Source organism: Pseudophryne corroboree, chromosome 8, assembly GCF_028390025.1.
Source record: "Pseudophryne corroboree isolate aPseCor3 chromosome 8, aPseCor3.hap2, whole genome shotgun sequence".
Classification (NCBI taxonomy): domain Eukaryota; kingdom Metazoa; phylum Chordata; class Amphibia; order Anura; family Myobatrachidae; genus Pseudophryne; species Pseudophryne corroboree.
In genome coordinates this window covers 165,878,627-165,889,918 of record NC_086451.1, presented here as the reverse complement: position 1 = coordinate 165,889,918, position 11,292 = coordinate 165,878,627, and the positions used below count along the sequence as shown (strand labels likewise).

The 11,292-nt window shown below is 47.8% G+C and overlaps 1 pseudogene; it reads left to right on the top strand.

Annotated features, from left to right (window-relative positions):
- Positions 1-10,474: 10,474 nt before the first annotated feature.
- On the top strand, positions 10,475-10,650 carry LOC134951948 (U1 spliceosomal RNA; annotated as a pseudogene).
- Positions 10,651-11,292: the final 642 nt, after the last annotated feature.

Genomic DNA, 11,292 nt, shown 5'->3' with positions numbered 1-11,292 from the left:
GCCACGCTGGATCTCGGTATAGTGTGGGCACAGAAGCCCCTTACCTCCCTTTCATCAGCGGCCTCGTGATCCCGGAGGGCGGTGTGTGTGTGACTGACCTTAGGAAGAAACCGGAGCCTCCGCTGCAGTGACCCAGCAACCAGGGCACGGGAGTATACTGCGCCGCTGGGAGTGATGGAGCTGCAGTAAAGATGTCTATTAGACCTAGCCTGCTGCAGCCCTTATAGATTCTTATAAAAAAAAGTTCTTCTTTTCTTGTCAAAATTAATAGCTAAGAATAGGCTGCCTGAGGCAGCCCCCTGTTAAGTGGCCTGCTACTGAAGGCACCAACTACAAACTGAGCTCCCTGTTCATGGAAGCGAGGTTATAGAGCAGGGGGCGCTGAGCATCTTGGGAACAGTCAAAAGCTTTGAGCCTGTTGGTGCCTCAGATCAAGATCCTACTCTACACCCCAATGTGAATCCTTGTGGAGTCCAGTGTACCCCACAGAAGAAATGAATGTGTCACACCCATTGGCAGCAACATTAGAATAGCTGCTGATGGGCACAATTGAGAAAGGAAGGGGGGAAAACATTTGAATCCAGCACATATATGTAATTTGAATATGTAATTTGTACCTTCCTACTTTAAAATGTAATGGATGAACCTCACCCTGTGAGAACTATCTTTATGATCAAGAGATCTCATATGCAAGATAAGTATGTGTTGGCAGAGGCGCTCACTGGGCAGAGATGCTGCTCGCATCTCTGGCATGTGCCGGTGCACTGCGGCACCAGCACACACACACACACACTTCAGACCTGATCTCCTGTTGTGTGAATATGCACAGCAGAGATCAGGTCTGAATTAGGCCCTATATACAGCTGTCAGTAAGGCAGGGATCTGCTGCTGTCAGTGAAGCAGTGATCTGCTGCTGTCAGTGAGGCAGTGATCTGCTGCTGCAAGTGAGGCAGTGATCTGCTGCTGTCAGTAAGGCAGGTATGTGCTGCTGTCAATGAGGCAGGGATGTGCTGCTGTCAGCAAGGCAGTGATCTGCTGCCCACTATCTCCCTATCACCCCTGCCTGAGTCGCACACTTTCCCTGTCACCCCTGCCCCAGTTACCCACTATCTCCCAGTCACCGCTGCCTCAGTTAACCACTATACCTGCGACCCCTGCCTCAGTCACCCACTATACCAGTCACCCCTGCCTCAGTCAACCACTATCTCCATATCACCCCTACCTCAGTCACCCACTATCCCTGTCACCCCTGCCTCAGTCACCCACTGTCACCCTATCACCCCTGCCTCAGTCACCCACTATCCCTGTCACCCCTGCCTCAGTCTCCTACTGTCCCTGTCACCCCTGCCACAGTCATCCACTATATCCCTATCACCCCTGCCTTAGTCACTGACTATCTCCCAGTCACCCCGGCCTCCGTCACCCACTATCTCCCACTCATACATGCTTCAGTCACCCACTATCTCCCAGTCATCCCTGCCTCAGTCACCTACTGACACCAGTGCAGACATTTCTGCTGCGGCCTCTCCACTCTCCAGCGTGAACGTCCTGACGACTGAGGAAATCCGCTTCCCAGTTGAGGACTCCGGGAATGAACACTGCCGATATTGCTGGCAGATGACGTTCTACCCAACTGAGGATTTTTGATACTTCCAGCTTTGCTATGCAATTTCGAGTGCCGCCTTGATGATTTGTGTACACTACCGTGGTGGCGTTGTCCGATTGTACTTGAACAGGCCTGTTCTGTACTAAAGGCAGGGCCAGTGTCAATGAATTGAACACTGCCTGCAATTCCAGAATGTTTATCGGGAGGAGAGATTCCTCCCTGGTCCACCGATGGTGAAGGGTCGTCATCACGGCCATGACCTTGGTGAATTTCCGAGGTGCCGTGGCCAAACCAGAAGGCAGGACCTGAAATCCAAAAACTAACCAGGCACAACACTGCTTAGCTTCCAACATCAGATGAGATTGGACATATCCAGTGTGATGCGGCTGTAGATGATTTTTGCTGTTTCTAACTTCTACTTCTAACTACTGGTACATCAATGAATAAGTTTCAAAATAGAATGCATCAAGAGAACGGTGTTGGTAGTATAAAACTACCTACAGCACCTGGTATTCCCAGGTGGTCTCACATCCAAGAACAAACCAGGCCTAAAATCAGGTGATATTGGGCATATACAGTGTGGTGTGGCTGTAGATGAGCTTAGTGGTTTCTGTTAGAGTTCTTCTACTTCTAACTACTAGTACATAAATGAGTAAGCGGACGATTTATTAAACCTGGTGAAATGCTAATTTGCATGGTGATAAAGTACCAGCCAATCAGCTCCTAATTGCCATGTCACAGGCTGGGTTTGAAAAATGACAGTTAGGAGCTGACTGGCTGGTACTTTATCACCTTGCACTTTATCAGTTCACCAGGCTTAATAGATCTGCCCCAATGTTTCAAAATGGAATGCATCAAGAGAACGGTGTTAGTATTGTAAAAATACACACAGCTCCTGGTATTTCCTGGTGGTCTCCCATCCAAGTACTAAAACCAGGACCAACACTGCTCAGCTTCCATGATCAGGAGAGATTGGGCAAATCCAGTGTGCTGTGGCTGTAGATGAGCTGGTGGTTTTTATTACAGCTCTTCTACTTCTAACTTCTGGTACATAAAAGAATACATGTAAAAATTAAATGTACCAAGAAAATGGTGTTGGTAGTTTAAAAACACCTAAAGAATCTGATACTACCAAGCAGTCTCCCATCCATGTATTAACAAAGTCCAATACTGCTTTGCTTCAAAAATCAAATGAGATTGGGCATATCCAGTGTGGTGTGGCTTTAGATAAGCTTTGTGGTTTCTGTTAGAGCTCTTCTACTTCTAACTACTGGTACATTAATGAATATGTATAAGGTTGTAGTTTATCCAATATGCCTTTACTACTACCTTACCTTTCAACCCCCCCTCCCTCCCCTCTTCTCCTTATAGCTTCCTTAGTTCTCTCCTCCTCATGTGTGCGTTATTTGTTTTCTCATACGTCCTAGATGATGATGGGGTCACATTAAGAACCATGGGGTATAGACGGGATCTGCAGGAGACATGGGCACTTTAAGACTTTCAAAGGGTGTGAACTGTCTCCTCCCTCTATGGCCCTCCTCCAGACTCCAGTTTTAGTATTGTGCGCAGTGATACTGGATGCACTACAGGGGAGCTCTACTGAGTTTCTCTGAAAAGACTTGTTAGTTTTTTTTATTTTCAGGGAGGCTGCTGGCAACAGTCTCCCTGCTTCGTGGGACTTAGGGGAGAGAAGTATGACCAACTTCTAGTGAGTTCAATGGCTCTGCTTCAGGCTGACAGGACACCATTAGCTCCTGAGGGTGCTGATCGCTGGGTACGCCTAGATGCACACTCCCGCAGCCTGCCGTCACCCCCTTACAGAGCCAGAAGACAGGTGAGTAGCAGAAGTACAGAAGACTTCTTCTCCAGTGATGGCATTCTGAGGTACCGAGCAGCGAGCGGAACGCTGCGCACCATGCTCCCACACAAACACAGGCACTGCAGGGTGCAGGGCACAGGGGGGGGGCACCCTGGGCAGCATAAATTCCTCACAAAAGGCTGGAAAAAGTGGACATTAGTGCCTGGGCACTGTCCTTACCCCGCTAGCGTAATTAATTATTTCTGAGCGGGACAGATACGCGCCATTACAGTAGCGGGGCTTCTTCCTCACCTCACCAGAACATCTTTAGAGCATTACAAGTCTATCACTATAGAGTTTATTATTTCCCAGACTGTGTACTTTTGGCGCTGGATTGTGAGCTGAAAAATCCTGTGTCCCTCTGACAGATTTACTGACGGTCTGTCCCCCATAAGCCGATGTGTCTGTGGGTACTTGGTACATGTGTGTCAACATGTCGATGGCTGAATGTTTTTCCCAAGAGGAAACTATATTAGGAATGCAGACATATGATGGTGGCCCTGTTGGCACCACCAATAACTGACTGGGTAAAATTTTCAGTAATATCAGAGTAAGGTTGGATAAATCTGTGTCCCAGACACAGACGTAGAGAATAGATGTGATGTTCATGGCTATGTTTCTTTTCCCTCAGGCCCCGCGGGGTCGCAAAAATGTTATTTTGCCCAGTTACTACACACTGATACTGACACGGATACTGATTCCTATGTCGACCATAATGTTTCCTGATTAGATCCAATATTGGCAAGGAGCATTCAGTACATGATTGTGGATATTAGGGACATATTAAAATCACTGAAGACCCTGCTGTTCCTGACAAAGTGGTCTATATGTATGTGTGTATATATAGATATATAATGAAAGCTGATGTAACGTTCCTCCATCTCTGTTTGAGAAAGTCTGGGCCAGCTCGACAAGATGGTTTCAAATCCCCAAAAGGATTCTGGTTGTTTATTCATTTCCCGCCGTGGACAGAATAAAGTGGGAGTCACCCCCTGTTCTGCACGGGGCCCTGTCACAAATCCAGCGGATCGTATGCAGGAAGCTACATTATTTCTAGTTATGTAACCAAGGGTACATTACTTAGACCTGCCATTACATGTGCATGGGTGAGTAGTAGTATTCAAGAATTGGTCGAATACCTTGTCATCCGATAAAGATACCTTGGAGAGATGGGATACTCCTTACGTTGTATCATATCAAGGACACTGCAGCATACTTACGTGAGATTGCAAGGGATATAGGACTCTTGAGTTCACGGGCCAATTTCATGGCAGTCTCAGATAGGAGGGCATTGTGGATTCACCAAGAGAATGCTGATGCTGACTCCAAGAAGAAAGGGAGTCTCTTCCCTATGAAGGTGAAGCGTTGTTTGGTGACTGCCTAGTTAATTTGATCTCGGCAGCTCCCGCAGGTAAGTCAACCTTCTTGCCCTATGTTCCCTCCCAACGGATGAAGACGCATCATTATCTGATGCAGTCATTTCGGCCCAATAGATATGCAAGAAGTTAAGATTCCCCTTTCTTTGCAGGTAGAGGAAGGAGAAGAGGGAAGAGGTCTGCATCCTCTTCAAGATCGCAGGAGCAGAGATCATCCTCTGCTTCTGCCAAATCCACCGCATGACGCTGGGGCTCTCTTGCAGGAGCCCGCACCAGTGGGGGCACGTCTAAAACTCTTCAGTCAGTTCTGGATTCATTCGGACATGGACTCGTGTGTTTTACAAATAGTGTCCCAAGGGTACAAACTGGGGTTTCAAGACGTTCCCCCTCACCGATTGTTCAAATCGGCTTTAGTCAGCAGGGAGAAGGTTTTTATTCAAGCCTCTTCGTGGTCCCTAAGCCGGACAGCTCAGTCAGACCAATCTGAAATCTGAAATCCCTCAATTTCTACCTAAGGAAATTAAATTTCAAGATGGAATCTCTCAGTGCAGTGATCTCCAGTCCAGAGGAAGGAGATTTCATGGTTTTGGTAGACATAAAGGATGCCTACTTACATGTTCCCATTTAGCCTCTGCATCAAGCTACCTGAGGTTTGCAATTCAGTATTGTCATTACCAATTTCAGACATTGCCGTTTGGTCTGTCCACGGCTCCGAGGATTTTCACCAGGGTGATCGCAAGCAAGGAGTAACAATTATCCCGTACTTGGATGATCTTTTGATAAAGGCGAAATCCAGGGACCAGTTAGTGCAAAACATTGCACTCTCCCTGACAGTTCTTCAACAACATAGTTGGCTCCTAAACTTGCCAAAATCGCAGTTGGTCCCAATGACGCGGTTGTTGTTTTTGGGAGTGATACTGGACACAGAAGAGGTTTTCTTCCAGTGGAAAGGCTCTGGAGATCCAGAGTCTGGTCAAACAAATTCTGAAACCAGCAAGAGTGTTAATCCATCAATGCATTTGGTTGCTGGGTAAGATGGTTGCGGCCTACGAGCCCATTCAGTTTGGCTGGTTCCATGCCAGAGTTTTTCAGTTGGACCTGTTGGACAAGTGGTCCGGATCCCACCTACACACGCACCGGAGGATAATCCTGTCTTCCAAGACCAGAATCTCACTCCATTGGTGGCTGCACAGTTCTCACCTCCTAGAGGGGCGAAGGTTCGGGATTCAGGACTGGATCCTAGGGACCATGGATGCAACCCTCCGATGCTGGGGAGCAGTCACACAGGGGGAAAACGTCCAAGGAAGATGGTCAAGTCGGGAAAGTTGTCTCCACATAAATGTTCTGGAGTTAAGGGCCATTTAATAACTGCAGACACAGTACGCACTGGGACGGGTGCCCAGCATCCTCTACGGACTAAGAGAAAAGGATTTACCGGTAGGTATTAAAATCCTATTTTCTCTAACGTCCTAGAGGATGCTGGGGACTCTGTAAGGACCATGGGGATAGACGGCTCCGCAGGAGACATGGGCACTTTAAGAAAGACTTTAGTTCTGGGTGTGCACTGGCTCCTCCCTCTATGCCCCTCCTCCATACCTCAGTTTGATACTGTGCCCAGTGGAGACTGGGTGCTTTTCAGGAGCTCTCCTGAGCTTTCTGACAAAGTATTTTGTTAGGTTTTTAATTTTCAGGGAGCACTGCTGGCAACAGACTCCCTGCATCGAGGGACTGAGGGGAGAGAAGCAGCCCTACTCTCCGAGTTGCAAGGTCCTGCTTCTTAAGCTACTGGACACCATTAGCTCCAAAGGGATTAGCTCCAAAGGGATTGGTACGCAGGATCTCACCCTCGCCGTCCGTCCCAGAGCCGCGCCGCCGTCCCCCTCGCAGAGCCGGAAGATAGAAGCCGGGTGAGTATGAGAAGAAAAGAAGACTTCAGAGGTGGCAGAGGACTTCTTGATCTTCATTGAGGTAACGCACAGCACTGCAGCTGTGCACCATTGCTCTCATACACCTCACATACTCCGGTCACTGTAAGGGTGCAGGGCGCAGGGGGGGCGCCCTGGGCTGCAATATAAACCTGTTTTTGGCAGAAATATAACATATATACAGCTGGGCACTGTATATATGTATGAGCCCCCGCCAATTGTACAGTTTAAGCGGGACAGAAGCCCGCCGCCGAGGGGGCGGGGCTTCTCCCTCAGCACTCACCAGCGCCATTTTTTCTCCACAGCACCGCTGAGAGGAAGCTCCCCGGACTCTCCCCTGCTTATACCACGGTAGACAAGAGGGTTGAAAAGAGAGGGGGGGGGGGCACATAATTTGGCGCAAATTACATACAGCAGCGCTACTGTGCAAACATTAAGTTACTGTGCTATTCCTGGGTTATATAGCGCTGGGGTATGTGCTGGCATACTCTCTCTCTGTCTCTCCAAAGGGCAGAGCCGGCCATAGGCATAGGCAAACTAGGCAATTGCCTAGGGCATTTGATATGCCTAGGGGCATCAGCAACTTCTGCTGATTAAAATGATATGCGGCATGCCTATATTCTGTGTGTAGCATTTCATATGCAGATACAGCCACAGTCTCACACAGTATATAGGCGTGCTGCATATCATTTTAATCAGCAGAAGCTGCGTGTGCATCCTAACAACATAGCAATGCAAATAAGATGCATTTTAATAAAAAAAAGGTGCCCCAACGTTAGCATTGAGGCAAGATTTATGAGGACACATCTGTATCCAAGCAGAGGCAGAGGTCACAGTGTTAGTGGCAGTGTGAGTGCTGTGTGCATGTGAGTGGGTTGATTGTGCAGTAGTGTTCGGAATATGAGTAAGGAGCATTATGTGTGTCGTGTAAAAATGCATTAATAATGTGCAACATATGTGTAAGGGGCACTATGTGTGTCATTATGTGTATAAGGGCATTAATAATGTGCGGCATATGTGTAAGGGACATTGGTGGTCATTCCGAGTTGTTCGCTCGGTAATTTTCTTCGCATCGCAGCGATTTTCCGCTAATTGCGCATGCGCAAGGGTGGTCATTCCAAGTTGTTCACTCGGTAATTTTCTTCGCATCGCAGCGATTTTCCGCTAATTGCGCATGCGCAATGTTCGCTCTGCGACTGCGCAAAGTAAATTTGCTATGCAGTTAGGTATTTTACTCACGGCATTACGAGGTTTTTTCTTTGTTCTGCTGATCGTAGTGTGATTGACAGGAAGTGGGTGTTTCTGGGCGGAAACTGGCCGTTTTATGGGTGTGTGTGAAAAAACGCTGCCGTTTTCTGGGTAAAACGCGGGTGTGTCTGAAGAAACGGGGGAGTGTCTGGGCGAACGCTGGGTGTGTTTGTGACGTCAAACCAGGAACGAAACTGACTGAACTGATCACAGTTGTCGAGTAAGTCTGGAGCTACTCAGAAACTGCTAAGAAGTGTCTATTCGCAATTCTGCTAATCTTTCGTTCGCAATTTTGATAAGCTAAGATTCACTCCCAGTAGGCGGCGGCTTAACGTGTGCAATGCTGCTAAAAGCAGCTTGCGAGCTAACAACTCGGAATGAGGGCCATTATGTGTAAAAGGGCATTAATAAAGGTTGTCATAATGTGTAAGACGCATTATGTTTATAAGGACATTAATGATGTGTCTCATATGTGTAAGGGGCATTACTGTGTGGAATTATGTGTATAAATGCATTACTAATGTGTGGCATTATGTGTATAAGGTGCTCTAATATGTAGCGTTGCGTATAGAAAGGGCATTTACTGTGTCGTCTAATGTGAATAAAGAGCAATAGGGTGTGGTGTAATGTAAATAAGGAGCAATTCAGTGTGATGTAATGTGAATAAGGAGCACTACTGTGAGAAGTAACGTTTATAAGGTAAAGTGATACTACTGTGGGATGTAATGTGAATTATGGACACTATCGCGTGATCAAATGTGAATAAAATTGCAGTACTGTGTGGCGGAATTTTAATTGGGGGTACTATTGTGTGGACATGCCCATTGCCAGCAAAAACACACCCCTTTTTGGACTGTGCGCCAAATGTGCGAACTGTTCCTGTTTAAAATATAGGGGGTACAAACACCAAAATAAGTACTGTTATGGGTGAGGGTTGATGGTGCTGGGAAAGAGGTGCAAGGTCAGAGGCGGAACCAGCGGTGGTGCTAGGGGGCACCAGGCAAAATCTTGCCTAGGGCATCATATTGGTTAGGGCCAGCTCTGCCAAAGGGCCTTGTGGGGGAAATGTCTTCAGTAAAAGCATTCCCTGTGTGTGTGGTGTGTCGGTACGCGTGTGTCGACATGTCTGAGGAAGAAGGCTATATTAGAGAGGAGCGGGAGCAAATGAATGTGGTGTCTCCGCCGACACCTGATTGGATGGATATGTGGAATGTTTTAAATGCTAGTGTAAACTCATTGCACAAAAGATTAGACAAGGCTGAAGCTTTGGGACAGTCGGGGTCTCAACCCATGCCTGATCCTATGTCGTAGGGACTGTCAGGGTCTCATAAGTGCCCACTATCCAGATTGTTGACACAGATACCGACACGGATTCTGACTCCAGTGTCGATTACGATGATGCAAAGTTACAGCCAAAATTGGCAAAATACATTTGATATATGATTATGGCAATAAAAGATGTTTTGCACATCACAGAGGAGCCCCCTATCCCTGACAAGAGGGTACATATGTACAAGGGAAAGAAGCCTGAGGTAACCTTTTCCCCTCACACGAGCTGAACGAGTTATGTGAAAAAGCTTGGGAATCTCCTGCAGATTTCCAAAAGGATTCTTATGGCGTATCCTTTCCCATCAACGGATAGGTTACGATGGGAATCCTCCCCTTGGGTGGACAAAGCATTAACACGCTTATCCAAGAAGTTAGCCCTCCCGTCCCAGGATACGGCTACCCTCAAAGAGTCTGCTGACCGCAAACAGGAGATTACCCTGAAGTCCATTTATACACATTCAGGTACCTTACTCAGACCGGCAATTGCGTCGGCCTGGGTGTGTATGTGTAGTGCTGTAGCGGCATGGACGGATACCCTAGATAAGGATACTATTTTATTGCCCCTGAGGCATATAAGAGATGCTGTCCTATATATGTGTGTATGCAAACTACAGGTGGTGCTGCATGGCTCACACCCTTTTACTTGTCTTGTAGAGCAACTCTGGAGCTGTTACTGGGTCCAGCTGCTGCAAGAAATCAGCTTGAATGCTTCAGGGACTGGGGCATGGCCAACATGAGCCCCACACTGATGGGGGTGTATAAAGCGATCTAGGGGTCATCCAAGCGCAACCCCACAAAGGCCGCCATGCCCTGCGTGACCATTTTCTCTTTTCATATGCAGACGAGGGTTGCAGCCAACTATACCCATTGCTTGGATGACATCACCATATGCGAATCCATCTGCTGCAGGCCTTCCCCCAGGAATGCTTGCACTAGTTGTTGCATTTGGTTTGTTGTTTGGGGGGTGCTTCAGTATTAGGCAGCCTTCTGCCCTCACACATTCATCTGAAAATGTGTTCTCCCTGCAGTTGTTGTCCCCAGATGAGAGTTCCCTTGTGCTGCCTCAGTTGAATCTCCTTTACTTGACGGAGGTGTGCCTGAGCAGCGGCCCTCCCCAGCCCTATCTCAAATCATACTTATTTTGCTTAGGTGATACCATGGTCATGAAGATTGTTTTCCCAGGGTGAGGTTCATTCATTGCATTCTGGGTATGCTGACCTCTGTGATTTCCCCAAATGTGGGAATCTCGACTGCATAATTTGTGGTAGGGGGGGGGGGGGGGGGGGACTGCATTTGTGCTTTCCCCTGGTTGGCTCTGGTATAATTTAGATCTCATTGTCTCAGGTCTCTCTCCAGCCTAGTTTGCTGTCTGTTTCCACTTCTCTTTTCTTGAGCCCCTCCCTTCTATGCCCTTGCGCACTATCCTGACTTCTCCCGTCTGCTTACTTTGTGCCTTCCAACGCACAATGCGAACTACAGGTGGTGTTGCAGGGCCCACACCCTTTTATTTGCCTTACAGAGCAGCTCTGGAGCTGTTACAGTGCCCAGCTGCTGCAAGAAATCAGCTTGAATGCTTCAGGGGCTGGGGCATGGCCAACATGAGCCCCACACCAAAGGAGGGTGGGGGGTGTTCAATGCGAACTAGGGGTCATCCAAGCGCCCCTTATCTCTTTTCATATGCAGATGAGGGTTCCAGCCAACTTTGGCCCACTGCTTGGATGACATCACCGTATGCAAATCCGTCTGCTGCAGACCTTTCCCCAGGAATGCTTGTACTAGTTGTTGCATATGGTTTGATGTTTGAGGGTGCTTCAGTATTAGGCAGCCTTCCGCCCTCTCATTTTCATCTGAAAAGATGTGGTCTCCCTGCAGTTGTTGTCCCCAGACAAGAGTTCCCTTGTGCTTCCTCAGTTGAATCTCCTTAACTTGACGGGGGTGTGCTCGAGCAGC